The 17,620-nt window shown below is 37.5% G+C and overlaps 1 long non-coding RNA gene across 1 annotated transcript; it reads right to left on the bottom strand.

The window, feature by feature from the left end:
- Nucleotides 1-7,173: 7,173 nt before the first annotated feature.
- On the bottom strand, nt 7,174-16,828 carry LOC107835380 (uncharacterized). Its single transcript, XR_001661205.1, has 3 exons — nt 16,549-16,828; nt 11,882-11,884; nt 7,174-7,185 (listed from the first exon to the last, which is right to left on the bottom strand). It is a non-coding gene; the product is annotated as an uncharacterized LOC107835380 (long non-coding RNA).
- Nucleotides 16,829-17,620: the final 792 nt, after the last annotated feature.

The following is a 17,620-nucleotide window of genomic DNA, read 5'->3' as shown; positions in this document are numbered from 1 at the left end:
CATCACCAAGTTTGGGTGTAGCTGCCAGAGATGGCCAGTCAAGCAATTCCCTGCTTGGCTTTAGCCCAAGAAGTCAAATCCCCTCTACATCCCTGGATTTCATGCTGCAGGGCAGCGGGTTGCCTAGCCTGCAACTTCCATGGCTTGTGGGCTAAAAATCTGATTCCTGCCTCCACCTGCCTGACCTGTTTTTGTGTTTTGTTGCATCAACCACTATCACAGATGGGACAACATCCCCTCAGTTCACAGCCTGTATGTGATTGACGCTTAAGCATAGAGAAACATTGCAATCATAAAGGCTTTTCTTTTGTATTTTCAGGGGACTTTATCAATAAGGCAGAGTGGACAGGTGAGACAGAAAAAGATTTAACTGTGAATAAATTATATATAAATCAATTATTTTTAACAAGAAGTATCTGACTATTTAATTGAATATCAGCAAATGTAAATAATTTTCTTATGGTCCATCATGTTAATGGCAATATTTTTGTCAGATATTTTACTGCAGCTTTTGGAGTTTTCATTAATATTCATTATCAGGTTATGGATATGCTTGACATTTTTAATGGAGAAAGCAAATCAGATGATTTTAGACAGTTTAATAATTGTTGGAGTAAGCTTTTGAGTCATTAATTGTAGAATTTGTTTGCAGAAACATTCGTTTTTAATTAATATAAAGGGAAAACAATAAAATAAAATCCATATGTGTTGCTATGAGATTTTTCTGGCTAGAAACCTAAAACAAATCTTACATTTAAAGTGAAACTCACCCACAAATCAACCTTTTTGCTGATAAACTGTTATTTAGAGTTCTAGCTTTATGTGTTTGTGCAAAATTTGTGCTATTTTTTAGTTCGGTATTATTTTACCTGAAACCATGTTACTCTCAGTCAAGCAGTTCTTAGGCAGTTGAATTTTCAAATTGGTTCATGTATTAAAGTTCCTTTAATACATGAAGGAACTTTGTCCCTTCATGTATTAAAGCTCTCTCCCTCCCCACCTCTTTTCCCAGCCTGTCCTGGTTGTTCCTCCCAGTGAAACCTACTGGAATACCTCATGGATCAGAATCAGAATCGGAACGCTTTTATTGTTATTGTACTAAAGCAGACCAAAATTGCATTTCAGTATAGTACATCCAAAGAAGACAATAAGCAGACAAATAAAACAAGAACGATGAATCCAGTTGGGTGGATTCTTACTGATGGGGTCAGGAAAAGTTGGAATCATCACAACTAGTATTATTGTTGCAGTATTTCAAATACTATTGGAGCCATATTTCTGTCTAATATCATGCAGCCTAAGTTGAATCACTATGATTACTCTCTTGATATGTATTCTTCTGCAATATTAAGATACTTAGGGAACATTTAGATTTTACTACTTACAATGTAAATGTTTAACGTTTTTTGTTCAGTAAACACTGCAAATAAATAATAGTGGCACTTCAAAATTAAGGAAGCACTAACCTTCAGAGATGCTAACTGTGAAAGATTGAAAGGAAATATTGTTTTTGTAGAGTCAAGGGAGTTTCAGGCAGACTGGCTTTACAGCAAAACATTAGATTTCGATAGGGGAGGCTTGTGAGAGAGGATTTTTGTTGATCAACAGGCAGCTGTGACTGGGAGGGCAAAGCATGTCAAAATGACACAAGTAGATGCCGAGGGGTTTTTATATCTAAAATGGGTAATAAAAAACTGGATAAACCAATGAGTGGTTCAGAGTGGCCTTAAATGTGCTCATGCATGCTTTTATTGCTGTATGATGTGCTTTGCCTAACACTTTATAGTTTGCTAAAATACAATAAAATGACCAACTCACAGAAGTCGAAGAGAGCAATATGTTTGTAATTAAGTAGTTAGGAATCAAAGCAATATGTGAAATTATTAATATTTAATAAGCTTGAATTTTTATGGCTCAGTTAATTGAATACCTTATCTTTATTATGCAGATGCTTCATAAATATGAAATATTAGTCATTACAGATAGCTCCCTCTTGAAAACCTCAGTGAAGCATTTAGAAATATAATTGAGCTCAGCGAAAATAAACCCAGGACTTTTCTGATTTTTGGCCTTTTCTTTGGAAAGCTTTATCTGTGGTGAATGTACATCATCACTAACATAATAAACAGCTTTGCGTACTTGCAGAAAATAGTAATTCAACCAACCCGACCTATTAAGCAGAAACTTTTTTACTCGATGTTTTGTAATGTTTGTGTCACAGACACTAGACACAATCCCACAATCCTTCACTCACACACAAAATGATTGTCAAAGATCAATATAAGCTCTTAGAAAGAGTTGATTAATCATGGGATTATGTCTAAGCCCAAATGTTGAATATTACTTTATAAAATGTAATCTTGTCATTGTTTACTGCCCCATGGTCGGAGCAGGAACAGTGGATTTGAGAGGCCCAGGAGGGATCCTCTGCACTGGATTACACAAAGCCACAAACAGTATTAAAGCCAAGGGACTGAATGGTACTCACACATGGCAGGGCATGCTTCAGTCTGTATTGCTTCCTCAGAGCTTTTTGTTCTCCAGAGTTATGTATGTACAGTATTATGTCGCATCAGTCAAACAATACTGTGGGTATGTACTGTATTATTTCACAGATGCTATTATGTATTATTTGGACTAACAGTTCACCGAGAACACATAATGAGTTTTGACAAACTATATTAACACAAACACTTCTTGAAAGTTAAAATAATATTTAATATTTACGTCTGCAGTAGCTGCAGGTCTGTAGGATTTGTTCTTTTGGTTTCTAATTTCATCATGCTGTGTTATTTCCTATGCTTGGGTTTTCCCTTGTGCTGAATGACAGAATGTGTTTGGTGTTTCTCAGGCACATTTTCCAAACATGTTTCAGAAACTTATGAGTACATTCATATTCCAAACCGAGCAAGAAAACCTATTGCTGTTTTTCATATTCATAACTTATATGAACCTATGTTTGTTTAAGGTATGAAATAAGAAGTTGATAAGCAAAAACTCTTTCTGGCTCAGTGCAGCTGTGGTGTATTCAGGAATGTTTACCGCAGTCAACAGTCTTATAATGATATGTTATGTTTATCGGTAGTTATATTTATGACAAAATTGCACTAATTGTAAAAAAAAATAAAATCACTCAGCACAATTTCTTGTCTGCCATGTTGTACAAGTTTTAATAACCAAAAGCATAAAGGAAGCTGGTGGGTTAAAACGGGAGCCTGGAGCAGATGAGAATACAGCACAACAGGATGATATGACAGTGACTGAGGAAAGGCATAATATGGTGTGTAGGTATGAGAAGCTGCTTAAACCAACAGGAAAGTTGAGGTAACTGAAGTAAACTAGTGAGGAAAAATGACTGACAAGTGCACACACAAGGGGAAGGCAAGGAACTCAAATACAAACCCCAAAAGAAGAACAACTCAAAGAAGACTCACCAGAATGCAAAATACAAAGGTAGGATGGAATTAGAATTTGTCACATAATTTCAGTCTGTCTACATAATCAGATTGTATTGGATTGATTTGAAAATTCCATACAACTGAATTAACTGTAAAGTGTCTTGAGAAAATATTTGTTGTGAATGAGCACAATAAAAATAATAAAAATAAACTGACCTCACCTACCTCTAAATGTATGCTGTGTTGTCAGCATGGAGAATCTGAGCCAGGTGTTTATTATAAGTGGCCCAAAAGTTATATTAAACACTGAAATGACTGACTGAAACAAAAGGCAGAAGCATAACGGTTTGTTGGATGGAAGAATTGTTTTTTGCATGATTAATGTCATTCCATATATTTTCATTGTGTTTTATTTGATGAGGAACACAGTCTTAGTCACTTTTTTTAGAGATTGTTGGTACATGTCCGTGCAGACATATTTTTGTATCAAATATATATATATATTTTTTTTTTCACGTGAATGTATTTTATTTCTTTTTTGTCCACTTTGTGATAAATGTAAGTTGTATTTTCCCTTCCTATGATGGGAGACTGGATTTTCCCTATTTTCTTCCTGGCCATATGGCATAGTGCAAGTCCCATTGGCTAAATGGGCTAAAGATCCCTTCGGGTTATTTTTATAATACAGAAGAGTCGCATTAACCTAAAATTGAATCCTAAAGGCAAGTTAGCAACATGAATTTGTAGGTGTGACAAAGGGCTACAGATAAAGTGTTGAATTTTATTTCCTATAATTTTGCAGTGGCAGGTTTTGTTGTTTTGGTGGAGGGCGGCTCAATGATTAACCTCCTCTGTGGGGGAATTTCTATTACAAGCTCCCATTCTGTGATGCAAAGTGTGGTGCGAGATGTTACAGGCCATCAAGCAGAACGTCGGAGCTGTCTGCATTTTAAACCAAACTTCCAATTTTCTCGTCTTATCTTTCTTCATTCTCACTGAAGCTGGAAATTGAGTAAGGCACACTTATGTGGAGAGGAAGGGAAAGGAATAAAGGGTAAGACATATTTCAGTAGTTTAACAAGTTATTTATTCAGTTTACATTACCTGTGTGTTCATCTGAGCAGACTGTAGAGGTCTTTTGTTTTTTCATAAAGCGTATAATGAAAGGTCTGGACATGCATAGAGATTTTTAGTTCCACTTTGTAGTTTAAGGAAGATTATTTAGGCCAACAAAAGATGTCAAACGCTTCAAAAACACATTTGGATAATCAAAATAGCAAACCAGTTGCTAGGTTTATCAATATCAAAAACAAGTTCTAAATTCAATTCAGTCAAGTTGAAATAAATTAATCTTGCATTGTAGCTGAGCTGACACCTTACCCAAAAGTAAAATGTCAGGTTTTGTAAACTACTTAAAAAGTACAATATACAGACAAATTGCACTTAATTATGGTAATAAGAGTAAATGTGACTAGCTACCTTCCAAACTTGAAGGTAACACAACAAACCATAATTATTCTTTGCACTTTTACAAAGTAAGCTTGCCAATTAAATCTTAAATTTAAATGTTAATCAGTTCAAGTATTTTAATTTATCTCTGCTGAAACCTTTGGATCAATTTTAATTGCATTTTCAACAACAACAAAAAAAAGTTACAATTCTAGATCTACAGGTATGGTCTGTGGGCTAGATCTATGGGGAGCCCTAAGCAGCTGACTAATTACCAGCTTTGTCATCATGTCATTCCTCCATGAAACATTATGTGTGAATCACTGACACTATGAGCAACATTAAATGAGTCCATAATAGGCGAGAAGATGGAAGATGATGCTGCAAAAGCAAACTACAACACAGTTGTAGTTTGTAGTTTCTCTTTACAGGAAGGTCTAATAACAAATGTGAAAATGTCAGAGTTGTTTGGTGGGCCTTCCTCTGGGGTCTGGTCTCGCCACCAGACATGACAGGTCACCGCTCGTAGCAGCTTAAACGAGGTTAGCATTGTTTTTCTTTTCTAACTTCAAAATTGTATTGTTATATCTGTCACATATTGTTTTCACAGGCCTTTACACATTAATGATACTAATTACTTTCATCAACTGTGACTGATGATGACCCAGATGACAGTCTAATGGCCCAAAGCTCAGATTTCATAGTTTGCTTTATAGTTAGATTAGTTATAGTTTATCTTATAGGCTGTGTATGTATTGCTGTTTTAAATTATATTGGCCACCTAAGAATAAAAATCGCTACATTAGCCCAGTAACCGTGTGTATATACTGTATATATATATATATATATTATTTATTTTTTTTATAGCCCATCGTACCGTGATCTCCCAGTGATCCTAGAAGCTATGCTGTCAGGGGTTTCATGCCCCTGATAAGGTCACCCAAGGCAGACAGGTCCTAGGTAAGGAACCAGACAGAGTGCAACCCAAACACCCCTTATGATGAGTTTAATCAATGGAAACAGTGTTCCCTCTCCTGGACAGGGGTCAGCGTGGCAACTTTCTGGAACCATGCCTGAAGGAGGGGCACATTGGCGAGTGTCTGCTTAGCCCAAAGAACCCTTCCCATGGGCTCACTGCCTTTGGAAGGGGTCAAAGGTGTCAGGTGCAATGTGTGACGGGTGGTGGCCGAGGGCGGAGACCTTAGCAGTCTGGTCCTTGGCTCTCAGGATGTCACCTCTCTGGTGGAGAAGGGTGAGGTTAAGAGGTTCCAGCTAGAAATATTCAGTCTCGTGTCAATGCACGGCTCTGACTCTGGAACCAGTTTCCTTCAGAGGAGACTCCTCCCCTGTGGAACCAGTTCCTAGTGTCAGTCTGTGAGGCAGACACCCTGTCTGCTTTTAAAGCGAGGCTTAAAATGTCCTAGTTAGAGTGGCTACACACTCTAAAATTGAAATAGTTTACCTTACTTAAAAAAAAGTAAGCTTAATATTAACGAGTAAGAAAACCTAATTTTTTAAGTTAGCAGTACTTAAATCAAGAAGCACAACTAACCAAAAAAGATTCAGTTCATGTAACTTAAACAAACCAATTTTCTTCATTGAGTCCTCAACCTTCCTCTTTCTCACTTCTTTTATAAAGGTTTCATTGTTTCTGGAGGCCTTCATTTGAGAGGCAGACAGGAAAGTGGGTAATGAGAGAGAGAAGACATGCAGTGAAGGCCATCAGGCTGGGATTTCAACCTGTGACAGCCATGTCAACAACTAAGGCCTCCATGGGTTGTGTTTTACCTCTGCACCACTGCAGCACCACTCAATGCTTCACAGCTTGGGTCTTTTGCAGAAAAAAATGCAGTTAATTGCAATAATGGCCCCCACAAAACAAAACAAAACAAAACAAAAAGTTAGTTGACTGCAGCCTACCTTAAAATAAAATGATGGAGACTTCTGATGTTCTGCTTTGTGAATGCCCTCCTGTTCATAGAAATGAACAGGAGGGACTCATGATAATGAGTCAGATGAGATCATTTCCAGAAAAAAAATCAAGTAAAGGATCTGTACTTGGAAGCAAGTAGTATTGACTCAAAGTACTTTTCCAACACAGTAACCAAGTAACTTACTAAAAGTGAGTGTTGATAGCAATTTGGAGAAACTGATTGAAGTCATCTCAGTATTTTCAGTTATCCTGAGTTATCTTTAGAGTTATGATGCTGTAGGCTGAGTCTGCTGCAGGCTGAGTCTGCTGCAGGACATACTGATTGCTTTTTCTTACTCTGCTACATTGTCCTGCTACTTTCAAATTTTACATTAATTGCATTCTTACAGCTTTCAACTTTGTGTTCTCTTGGTGTTTTTTTTTCATCTGGTCAGGCATTCTGTTTAGCAGTGGGATTATCTGACTCAATGAGTTCCATTTAACAAAGTCATTTGCATACTGCATCAGAAAAGCACTACTTTAAGTATTTTACAAAATACTTGATACGCTCTTGAATAACACTGAGTGTTTTGTGATGGAACAGAAACATTACACTGCACTGAAATGTTCACAGAGCCCCGGATGAATGAGCTTGTCCTCTAGTCCCTTTAGCCAGGGAAATTAGCAGATGTGTTCAGCATTGTTCTACAAAATGCTTTCACATTCCTGTCTTTCAAGCGCTGGAAGGGAAGCTGAGCACTGAAAGACCACTTTGCAACGAGAATAGCTTGAGTGACGAAAAAGGAATTAAAAAGGGCTGGTTTTAATGGCCTCAAGAAAATTGCGGGCCACATGAGACCTTCCTTTGGTTCTACTTCCCTGGAGCTTTGACTGACAGCTACTGTGCTGGAATTGTGTCTTCTCTGTGTCAGTGGAGACTGCTTTAGCCCTATTTTCATCTAGACAGTTTCAACAAGCCAGCTCTTTGAGCATTTCAAATGTATATACACCTTGTAAAGCCTACTGTGATAAGTCCATGCATGAACAGATTTATTGGAGGTATAAATTACAAAAAAAAAAAACAAAAAAAAAAAACAATGCTACATTTACACTGTGTCTGACTTTGGCAGTGAAGTAATGCATGAGTGGGGCTAAATCATAATTAGAAACACAAAGTATGGATGAACAACTCTGAAAATTGTTCAGTTTATTTGTTTATTTGTTAAGATCCCAACTTGATGCAATAGAACTGCAGGCTTTTCTTAGGTAATAGTTTGTAATTCCCTATAAGTTAAAGCTGATGTGATGTGTATATGGTTTAATCATCTGCATACAAATGTTACTATGCCAGCTTTATATAATACATACAATAAATCATTAGGAAAATACAGTATAATAAGGGACCAGGACAACCCCCTGGGGTATTCCACTCGCTGAGTGGCAGTTACTTGCTTGGTAACTGCCATCAAAGAACACAGTTGGTGACCCATGTTCTGCCAAATTGTACTTTTTAAAATATTATAAATTATACAAAAAAGTTAAAACATCCATCCATTTTCTATACTTGTTTATATTTTCAGGGCTGCAGCGGGGCTGATGACGGCAGACACTGGACAGGCGATCCATCGCAGGGGATCAGAAACACACAGGACAGAAAAACAGGCTCACACTCACACCCAAGTTCAATTTAGAGAGACCAATTAACCAAACATGTTTTTCAACTGTGGCCATATTAATTTTTTTTAAATTAAAAAACAGCCAATACAATGTAGTAACATTTTTTTGCGTAAGTTACTTGATTATGATGTAGCATATTATTCTAGCAGCATAAAAAGTGAATACATTTATAATTATTTACTTTGTTTTAACATTCTACTTAAATCTAAAATTATAGCTAATAATATTGTACTAAAGAAAAATCAAGCCATTTCAGAAAAAGAAGCGTCCAAATATAACATTTCTATCAAGTTCACAGTAACCTGTGTTCAGGTTACTGTGAACCTGACAGCAATTCTTATTTTTTTCTAAAGCAGATTAACCTTTGTATATAAAAGTCACGATGGGTCCTTCAGCATCACACAATGGGCTACAGCTTTTGCTTTTCATTAGGCAGCCTTCAACCTTGTTGCATTCCCCAGATCAAGCTCCTGCACCAATTAGGCTCTCAGCAAACCAGAAAAATCCTTGAAATGCTTCTTGATTAAGCAAAATTACAGAGCAGCATAATTGCATTAATCAGTGAATCAAATTGAAAATGCATCCACTATTTCTGAAATTACCTGACAAACATCAGAAAAGAAAGAAAGAAAGAAAGAAAGAAAGAAAGAAGACTTGATTTTAATAACATTTATTTTTCAATAAAAATACATTTTAACATATTTTACTTCAACATTCACACAAATATCGAATTGAAAACTAGCTTTCTCTCAACCACAGAGCACATGCCATTAAAGTACCAAGATAAAAATTCAGTTATTAATCGTTGAAAAAAACATAAATTCTGCTTTTACTCTGTTTTTTACCATCAGAATAAATATCCTGTCAACTTTTTTCCCCCAAAACACCATTTAATTTATTTCTTCTACTAATATAAATGGAACATTTTGCCTCTCCAATAAGAAAATTCAACAAATTCCACTTACTGGCGTCCTTTTTTGTACAACCTGCACCAAATATAAAAGCTAACTCAGACCAATTAACACCACATTTTTTAAAAAACATCTTCCAACAAAAAAAAAAGCAATGGTGAAAGTCATTTACATTCAAGAAACATGTGAAAAGTAGTTTCTATTTCTTCACAAAAGGACATAATTCATTTATATCTTTTTAAATTTAGACACAAAACTGTTAACACTCACAGAACCGTGCAAAATCCTCCACTGAAGGTCACCTGCCCTCTTAGTCAAGGGGGGCTGATTAAAAACCCTCCTTCTGATTTTCTCCGACTTTAACTGATAGTATCAGTTCTTCCACTTAACTGTTTCTTATTCAACCAGTTTATACAAAAATTTCAACATACAAAAGTCAACATTTTTAGAGTGATCAAAAGAGGACCCGTCATTTCTGAGAAATCAGTATTTAGTCCCATTTCTGGAAACGGATGTGTAGAATCAGGGAGTTCTTCTCCATTAAAAAAGTCCACCAGCATCTGCTTTTCATCCAAAGTAAATTTTTCAGACCAGGAATGAGTGCTACTGTTAGGAATAAATGATTCTGTGTTTTCTTCTATCTTTTTTAGCTGCTTGCATGCTCGCATACACACACACACACACACGCACACGCACACACACACACACACACACACACACGCATACATGTGTGCACATAAAGTTAAGGAAATGACACATCAGAGAAGGCCTTCTTTAGGACGTAGCTTAGAGGCCTAGAAAAGGAATCAGAAAATGTTGTCTGGTGCCATTTTCTGTGCTGATTGGTAAAGACAAAACTTAAAGTTGTCAAAAAACAAAGTTCAATTTCAGATTTTTGGTGAGAACTTTTGGCCCTATCTTTGCAGAATTGTTTGACTCAGCCATATTTGAGGGTCATGCCACAGCATCTCAGGTCTGAACTTTGACTAAGCCACTCCAAAACTTTTGTTCTGCTTATTTTTTCTTAGATATTCAGATTTGGTTTTTCTGGCCTGATTTGAATGTGACAAAAAAGAGCAAAAACAAAAGAAAGTATGTTAAATACTTTTTACAGCCCTTTATAAAGATCTCACTCTGTTATACTTCAGTAACGGGTACAAATGGCAAATTTATTCACTGATTTTATTAACTGTCATTGTCTGCTTTAATATGTAATTGCACTTTAACCTAATTTCAAACACAGAAACAAAATTGCCCAAACATTAAAGCCAAACATTGTTACATATGTAAGGCATGAAAGGCATGACATCTTTTCATCATATTTCACTTTCCAGAAAAGGATTTCAGCCAGATGTTTAATCCCTGTGGGCATTGTGGGCAGGACTAAACATCAACTGCACCCAGACTGTCTCTGCCAAATCCATCCCCCAACTCAGAGATCTATGCAGCAGGCTGCACTGCTCTGGATGTTCACACTGCCCACCCTGCCAGATGGAGAGCTAATCACAGGAACAGCATGCAGCTTGAGCCTTCAAGTTAGCCCTGACTGTGTGGACATAATGCAGGATGCTAAGCTCTGTCTTTACTGAGCTGGACTGTCACACTCTCGTGTTTGCTAACTCCATCTGTCTTTCTCAGTGTTGGACTCATTTCAGAGTTTTACATCACTGCACATCCCATCACCTTTCTTATTCAATCCAATCCAATAATATGCATTCATGCTTAAATATATTCAATGGACTCCAAACAAATATTGGTGAAAAAAATACAAACATCAGTAATATTTTGCTTGGGTTACTGAAGAATATCCTTACAGTTGGAGAAAATATGTACGATACTGGGCTAATGGTATGAATTCCTGTCTCTGATGATATTATCAGGCATAGAGAATGAGAGGGAGATAGACCTGTTGGCTAAGTCACCATTTGAAAAAAGAAAGATGCAATTCTAGATTATCTGCAATCTTGTTGTAACCAGAATTTTCTGCTTCCTTACCGGATGATTGCTGTGTCCATTAGAGCAGATGACATTTCTAGTCCTCTTGGAAGTTGATTGGAATATCTGAAGCTCGACTCCATGGAGCTTACATTCATTGGTATAAAAGGTATCAAAAGTATTGAACTACTTTGAGGTTTGGTTGGATTTTTATTCAATGAATAAAGCAAGATAAGCAAGCAAAGTCAATGCCTAGACAGAAATTATACAACAACAAAATCACTTAAAAACAGTCAGTGTTAGAACTGTGCCCATATTTGAGACTAAAACATGCTTAAATAGCTTCATAGCTGTTTTGTTATATCAACAATTTAGTGTCCGAGATGTACCTGAAAGCATCATGGTCTGCTTTTGGTAAAAATAACCTCCAATAGCATGCTTCGCCAACCTTTCTATCTCCATTACTGTAGCTGAATAAGAAACTTTCCCTTTCCCAAGTTATCTTTTCAAAATAACCTGGAAGTAGGTTTTCAAAATACGTTTCAACAAGCTCACATTTGTGTATTTAAAAGTTTATAATTGGTTTGATGTAATATTACAATCTGATTACAGCTAGAATGGATTCATTGTCTGTAAGCAGAAAATCATCATGAATTACATTAATAAAGGCTTAAAAACAGCAGTCCAAGTAGTCCAAATATGAACTTAGTGTATTGAGTTACTGACCTAAACTTCTTATTAATATTCTGATCCATTCAATGCAATTTTATATATTTGTAAACAGAATTTCATATAAAATATAGCAAATTAATAAAAACTAGTTCATGTTGTAGCTGTAGACTTAGTTCAGAATACTTAGGTGGTGAGNTCCATCCATCCATCCATCCATCCATCCATCCATCCATCCATCCATCCATCCATCCATCCATCCATCCATCCATCCAGGGGAAACCCAAGGCATTCCCAGGCCAGCCGAGAAACATAATGATGGGATGACAAACAGCGTGTCCTGTTTGTCATCCCAAAAGAATTTAATAATACATGATTAAGTAATCCACCAGGTGGTTCCAAACATGCTAACGTGCCACAATAAAGAAGCAATTCAATTATTTATAATGAGCACTCTCCCTCTATGAGACATCTGCGGTAACAACCATCTCTACTTCTCTAACCTTCCCTCCACTTTCTCCATCACTCCCTCCCAGTTCTTTTTTTCTGTGTCCTCATCTCACCAATATACACTAAGATATTTTAAACCCCTTCTTTTCCATTTTAAACCACCTGGAAGTTGAGGAAGCCCAAATAAGCCAGCTTCCTATTGCCACAGCCTTACTCTTAGCGCAGTTAACATGAGCAGTTGATAATTTACAAAATAAGTCAACAATTCTACCTAAATTATTCACTTCTTCCTGATTTTTAATAAAAATAATGACATCATCAGCATAAGCTGATAAAGTAAAAGACATATTACAACCTGGTAAAACCAGTCTCTGAATATGTGACCTAATTTTCTTTAACAGTGGTTCAATAGAAAGAGCATATAATATTCCAGACAAAGAACAACATTGTCGAACACCTCTTGTAATTTTAAAAGGTTTACACAAACAGCCATTAATTTTCAATACACTTTCAATGTTTTCATATAGAACCGTAATCTTGGCAATAAATTCGGAGCTGAGACCAAACCAACACCTTCCACAGGTAACGGTGCTCAACTCTGTCAAAAGCCTTTTCCTGGTCCAAAGAAACCAAACCAGCATTACACCCCAATGATCTGGAGATGTCCAAAATATCTCTATTCAGGGAAATATTATCAAACATCGACCTGCCAGGGACACAGTAAGTTTGTGTTTGATGAACAACCTCCATCACTTTTTTCAGTCTGTTTGCCAGCACCTTTGACAACAGTTTATAATCTGTACACAACAGAGAAAAAGGTCGCCAGTTTTTAATCTCCTGGAGATCACCTTTCTTTGGCAGCAACGTAAGAACTGCTCTCCTGCAGCTCTGAGGTAGAAATCCTTCAGCAAAACTCTCCTCAAAAACCTCCAAGAGGTCAACGCAGAGGTCAGACCAGAAAGCCCTGTAAAATTCACTGGGAAGTCCATCAATGCCAGGTACTTTCCCTCCTTCCATGCTTAGCAGTGCGGCATGAATCTCCTCCAAAGTCATAGGCTCTCACAACTCCTTAGCAAAATCCACAGAAACTCTTGGAAGATCATTGCAGAAGTCGTTGAAAGTGTCCTCGTTCTTGATGTATTCAGAGCTGTACAGATCTGCATGGAAATTGGCTGCTCTCCACCTAATGTCATCATCTGCAGTCAAAAGAACATCCGCAGTTGATTTCAAACCATGCATGAACTTGCACTGTCCTTGCTTTTTTTCTAACGAGAAGAAAAACTTTGTTGGAGCGTCCATTACAGCAACTTTCTGAAATCTGCATCAAATCAGCGCTTGAGCCCAGCAAAACAGCCAAAGCAGCTTTTTTTTCTCAAAACAACCTCGATCTCCTGTAGATTGTGCAGAAGCCACTATTTCAATCTCCAGATCCTCTAATAGCCTTGGTTAAACTAGATGAAACATTGACAGTGTACTGTTGACATAATTCTTTAATTTAAATTTTCCCACGATCCCACCACTGCCCTAAAGATGTAAAATCCTCTTTTCTAGCTTTATGCACCCTCCAGAATGAAGTAAATGCCTCCTTAAAATTGGTATCCAATAAAAAAGCAGTGTTAAAATGCCAATAAGCAGACTTATGTTTGCTCTAGCACACATATTTCATGCACTTCTTTTTCACTGTGAACATTTTTTTTTCAGATGTTTGCCCTTCTGTTTCTTTTGTCACTGCACTCCCAGAATCTGTACCCTCAGCTTGATTCGGCAATTTTTCACTTTCCTTGTCTCGAGTTTGCGCCTAATTATCAGGAGAGAGATTTTTCCCAGAACGTGCTCGAATCAACTTGACCAACGTGATCAACTTCCCTACAATCAAAGCACACCAAAGTGCCCAAGTTTACATAAATGTAATCAAACTCGTCCACTCGCACATTAAGAACTAAGTTAAGGTCTTCATTCTTTTTATTCAGTATCATAAGGACCTGTCTTCTGTGCGACACAACATGCCTTTTAGGGTTGCCACCCGACCCGCTGTCAAATGTTGTGTCCGGTATTAAACCGATACGGGACGCAATTTGTTCCGTATTTCTACAAATGGAAAAAAAAATATCATTCACAACAATATCTTTTTCAATCACTTTGTTTGCCTTGTCCACACTGTCAACAAAAATGACCACAGTGCTGCTCATTCGAGCAACAAATTTAATGATGCAACCTAAAACTTCTCCCACCGGCAAACTACATTCCTCCACTGTCATAGTGGGACTATCGGGTATGATCTTCAAACAATGTTGTCTCGTAAGTTTGGTCAAATCCATTTCCAGCATTTTGCGCCAAAAGGCAAAATGCCGGTGTTACGCACAAAAAAGTAACCAATTACACTTAATCTAACTCCACAATATTTAAATAACAATACCCAGAAAAAACCCCAATAGAGATAGAAAAAAAACAAAGTCAGAAATTCTCAATTTCTCAGTCAACTCAACACACGCTCCTCCACCAACTTCCAGCATGCAGTGCGAAAGAAAGAAAGAAAGAAAGAAAGAAAGAAAGAAAGAAAGAAAGAAAGAAAGAAAGAAAGAAAGAAAGAAAGAAAGAAAGAAAGAAAGAAAGAAAGGATTAAATGAATAGGTTGGCTTGAAAACCTTGAATAAGACCAGCAATATTTGGTTGCTGGTGTGTGTGAGAGTTTGCGTATGCATGCGCGTGTGTGTGTGGACAGTGAAACAAAGTGCCTCGAATGGGTAGCATCTGCATGGGCATCTTGGCTCTATTTGTGTAGTTACTAAAGTAAATGCGAGTATAAACCACATAGGACTTCTCCCCTGCAGTGTGTGTCCCCAGTGTCAGGTTTTATTCCATCAGTGTTTTCACTGATTGCTTCCTACATTTTGTTATACTAAATGTTACTTTTTCTTTATACACACACAGCAAGGAATGTCTTATGGAATAAAATTCATGAGACATATCCTTAGTATGCCAGCCACAGATAGTGGGTCAACTGCTCATTTTGGACATATTTAGAAAAGCTTGTGACAGAGGGAATTGCACCAGCAGACAGCCATGGTTTCCTTAAATGCTCCTCCTTCAATCCCTAAGGTTCATACTGAAGGTCAAGCCTTGCAGATCTGTTTGGCCAAAGGACATAACATAGCTTGTAAAAAAAGGTCAGGAAATGGAAGGAAAAAGACATACTATCAAGACAACTAATGGTAAGTGTTTGTTATTTTGCAATAGCCAGCCCCGCCCTTATCTCACCACTCATTCGACTGACTACTGACCAGTTCTCTGTCTAACAGGTCCGGAAAATCTCTGAAACCCGGGTCTTACCCCAAAGTCGGTTTATAAGAGATATTCTATTTAAACTGGTGGTGGAAAAGACTTGTCTAGCTCTAACTATCTACAATCCAGAAGTTACGACCCTTTTCAGTTGAGAAACAGTCAGCTGAGTAGCCCTCACAGCTGCATAGCTTCAACAACCACTCCTGTTAACGGTAGCTCTTTTCCTAAAATAACGGCACTTGTTTACGGCTAGATTAGATTTAGTGACTTAGAATTAAGTCCCAGGGTCATTATTTTCNATGTTCAACTGGCGAACGATTCGGAGTAATGTTTCGTCCGAAACGTTACCCTCTGTGAGGGCACCTGTTCGGGGGGATACCTACAGGGGGATAAGGGTTAAAGTGAATGATGAATGAATGTTTTACCTCACATTCAAAAAATAACATTTTTCAGATAAAAATATTTACACGATTGTTCCATTTCTGAAACATATTTTGTTAGAAAAACAAAATATGACTGTGGAATCAAAAATAAAATATAAGAGTGAAGTAATAATAATATGAATTGGGTATATTAAATGGGTAATTATTGAAGCCATTCAACTCTGTATTTATTTTATATTGATGTGCCGCAGCAATCTGATTGGTCTGAGTGGAGTTACTTGCTCCACGCTGGGATCTCAAACAATTATTCGCTGAAGTTATTCTTTCAATACATTTAAAGAATAAGACCTGGGCATAACACCGGATGCTTTGGAGCGAAATTAAACGCGCCATTTCTACCAACCTTGGTAGAAATGGCGCGTTTAATTTCAGTCTCCATTACATACAGAACAGAGAAAACTAAAGAGAATGCAATGTTGAACCCATTTATAGTCTAAACAGAGGAGCCGGCAGTTTATCTTGAGGAAATAAATAAAGGTGAACAAGTTAATTAGATCGTAACATGCGCAGTTCGCTGCGGCTGCACAACCAACACTGCAAAGAATTAAACTTAACTCACCCTGTGGCTTTAACTAATGGATCTGAAGAAGTGACCCTCCTGCACCCAGAAGGAGAGCAGCGCTCAGAAGTGCGGCAGACATAACATCTGTCTGTTTCGGGGAAGTGAAATCACGGACAAAATAAAACATAAAATATAAAAAATCCTCGCACGCACAGGGTAAAAAAAGAAAAGTTTAATGGATCGGTTTGGATCAGACAGATCCAACTGCCCGATGAACAAGCGCAGATCTCTGCAGATGCGAACCAGGAGGAATTTGTGAAGCTGTGCGTTCAGACCCCAGCAGGTGAAGTGCTGGTAATTTAAGTGGAATCGTTTAATTTCATTTATTATAAGTTATTGGGGCAAAAGTCAGTGGTTTTTGTCTCTACCGAGAAAAACCACGGCTGCGGACCGGTCCAAGTCCTGACCGGTTGGCGGTAATAAAAAAGGTTGGGGACCACTGACGTCAAGGACGTTTATTTGAGTCAGGCGGAGTAAAGAGATTTGCTTCCTCTGGTAAACATCTCCTAGGCTTTCTGTGGTCAACTGTTCTTGTATGTTGCATTTGTAAAATGATTTTGCTTCCATCTACAGTTTAAAGGTTTGTTGGCCAATCAAGAGCAGGAAAATGATTGTCCTTGAACCTTTTTTTGTTTTTGGTATTTTTAGCAGAGTAGGCAAATGTCAAGGCCTGATGGGAAATGAAATCATCATCTCTGTAAAGTTTGTCATCAGAAGGAAGCATAAAGTTCTTTAAAATGATCTGGTAGATGGTTGAGCTGACTGGACTTCAGTAAACCCCATAGACCGACACCAGGAGCAGACATGGCAACCCAAACCATCCCACTTTAAGCAACATTGATTCTTTGCTTCTCCACTCTTCCTCCAAACTCTGGGACCTTGATTTCCAAAAGAAATTAGAACTTTGGACGAGTCAGCAACAGTCCAGCTGT

This window comes from Poecilia formosa, unplaced genomic scaffold (genome assembly GCF_000485575.1).
Source record: "Poecilia formosa unplaced genomic scaffold, Poecilia_formosa-5.1.2 Scaffold2231, whole genome shotgun sequence".
Lineage (NCBI taxonomy): Eukaryota > Metazoa > Chordata > Actinopteri > Cyprinodontiformes > Poeciliidae > Poecilia > Poecilia formosa.
This window is presented reverse-complemented; position numbering and strand designations above follow the sequence as displayed.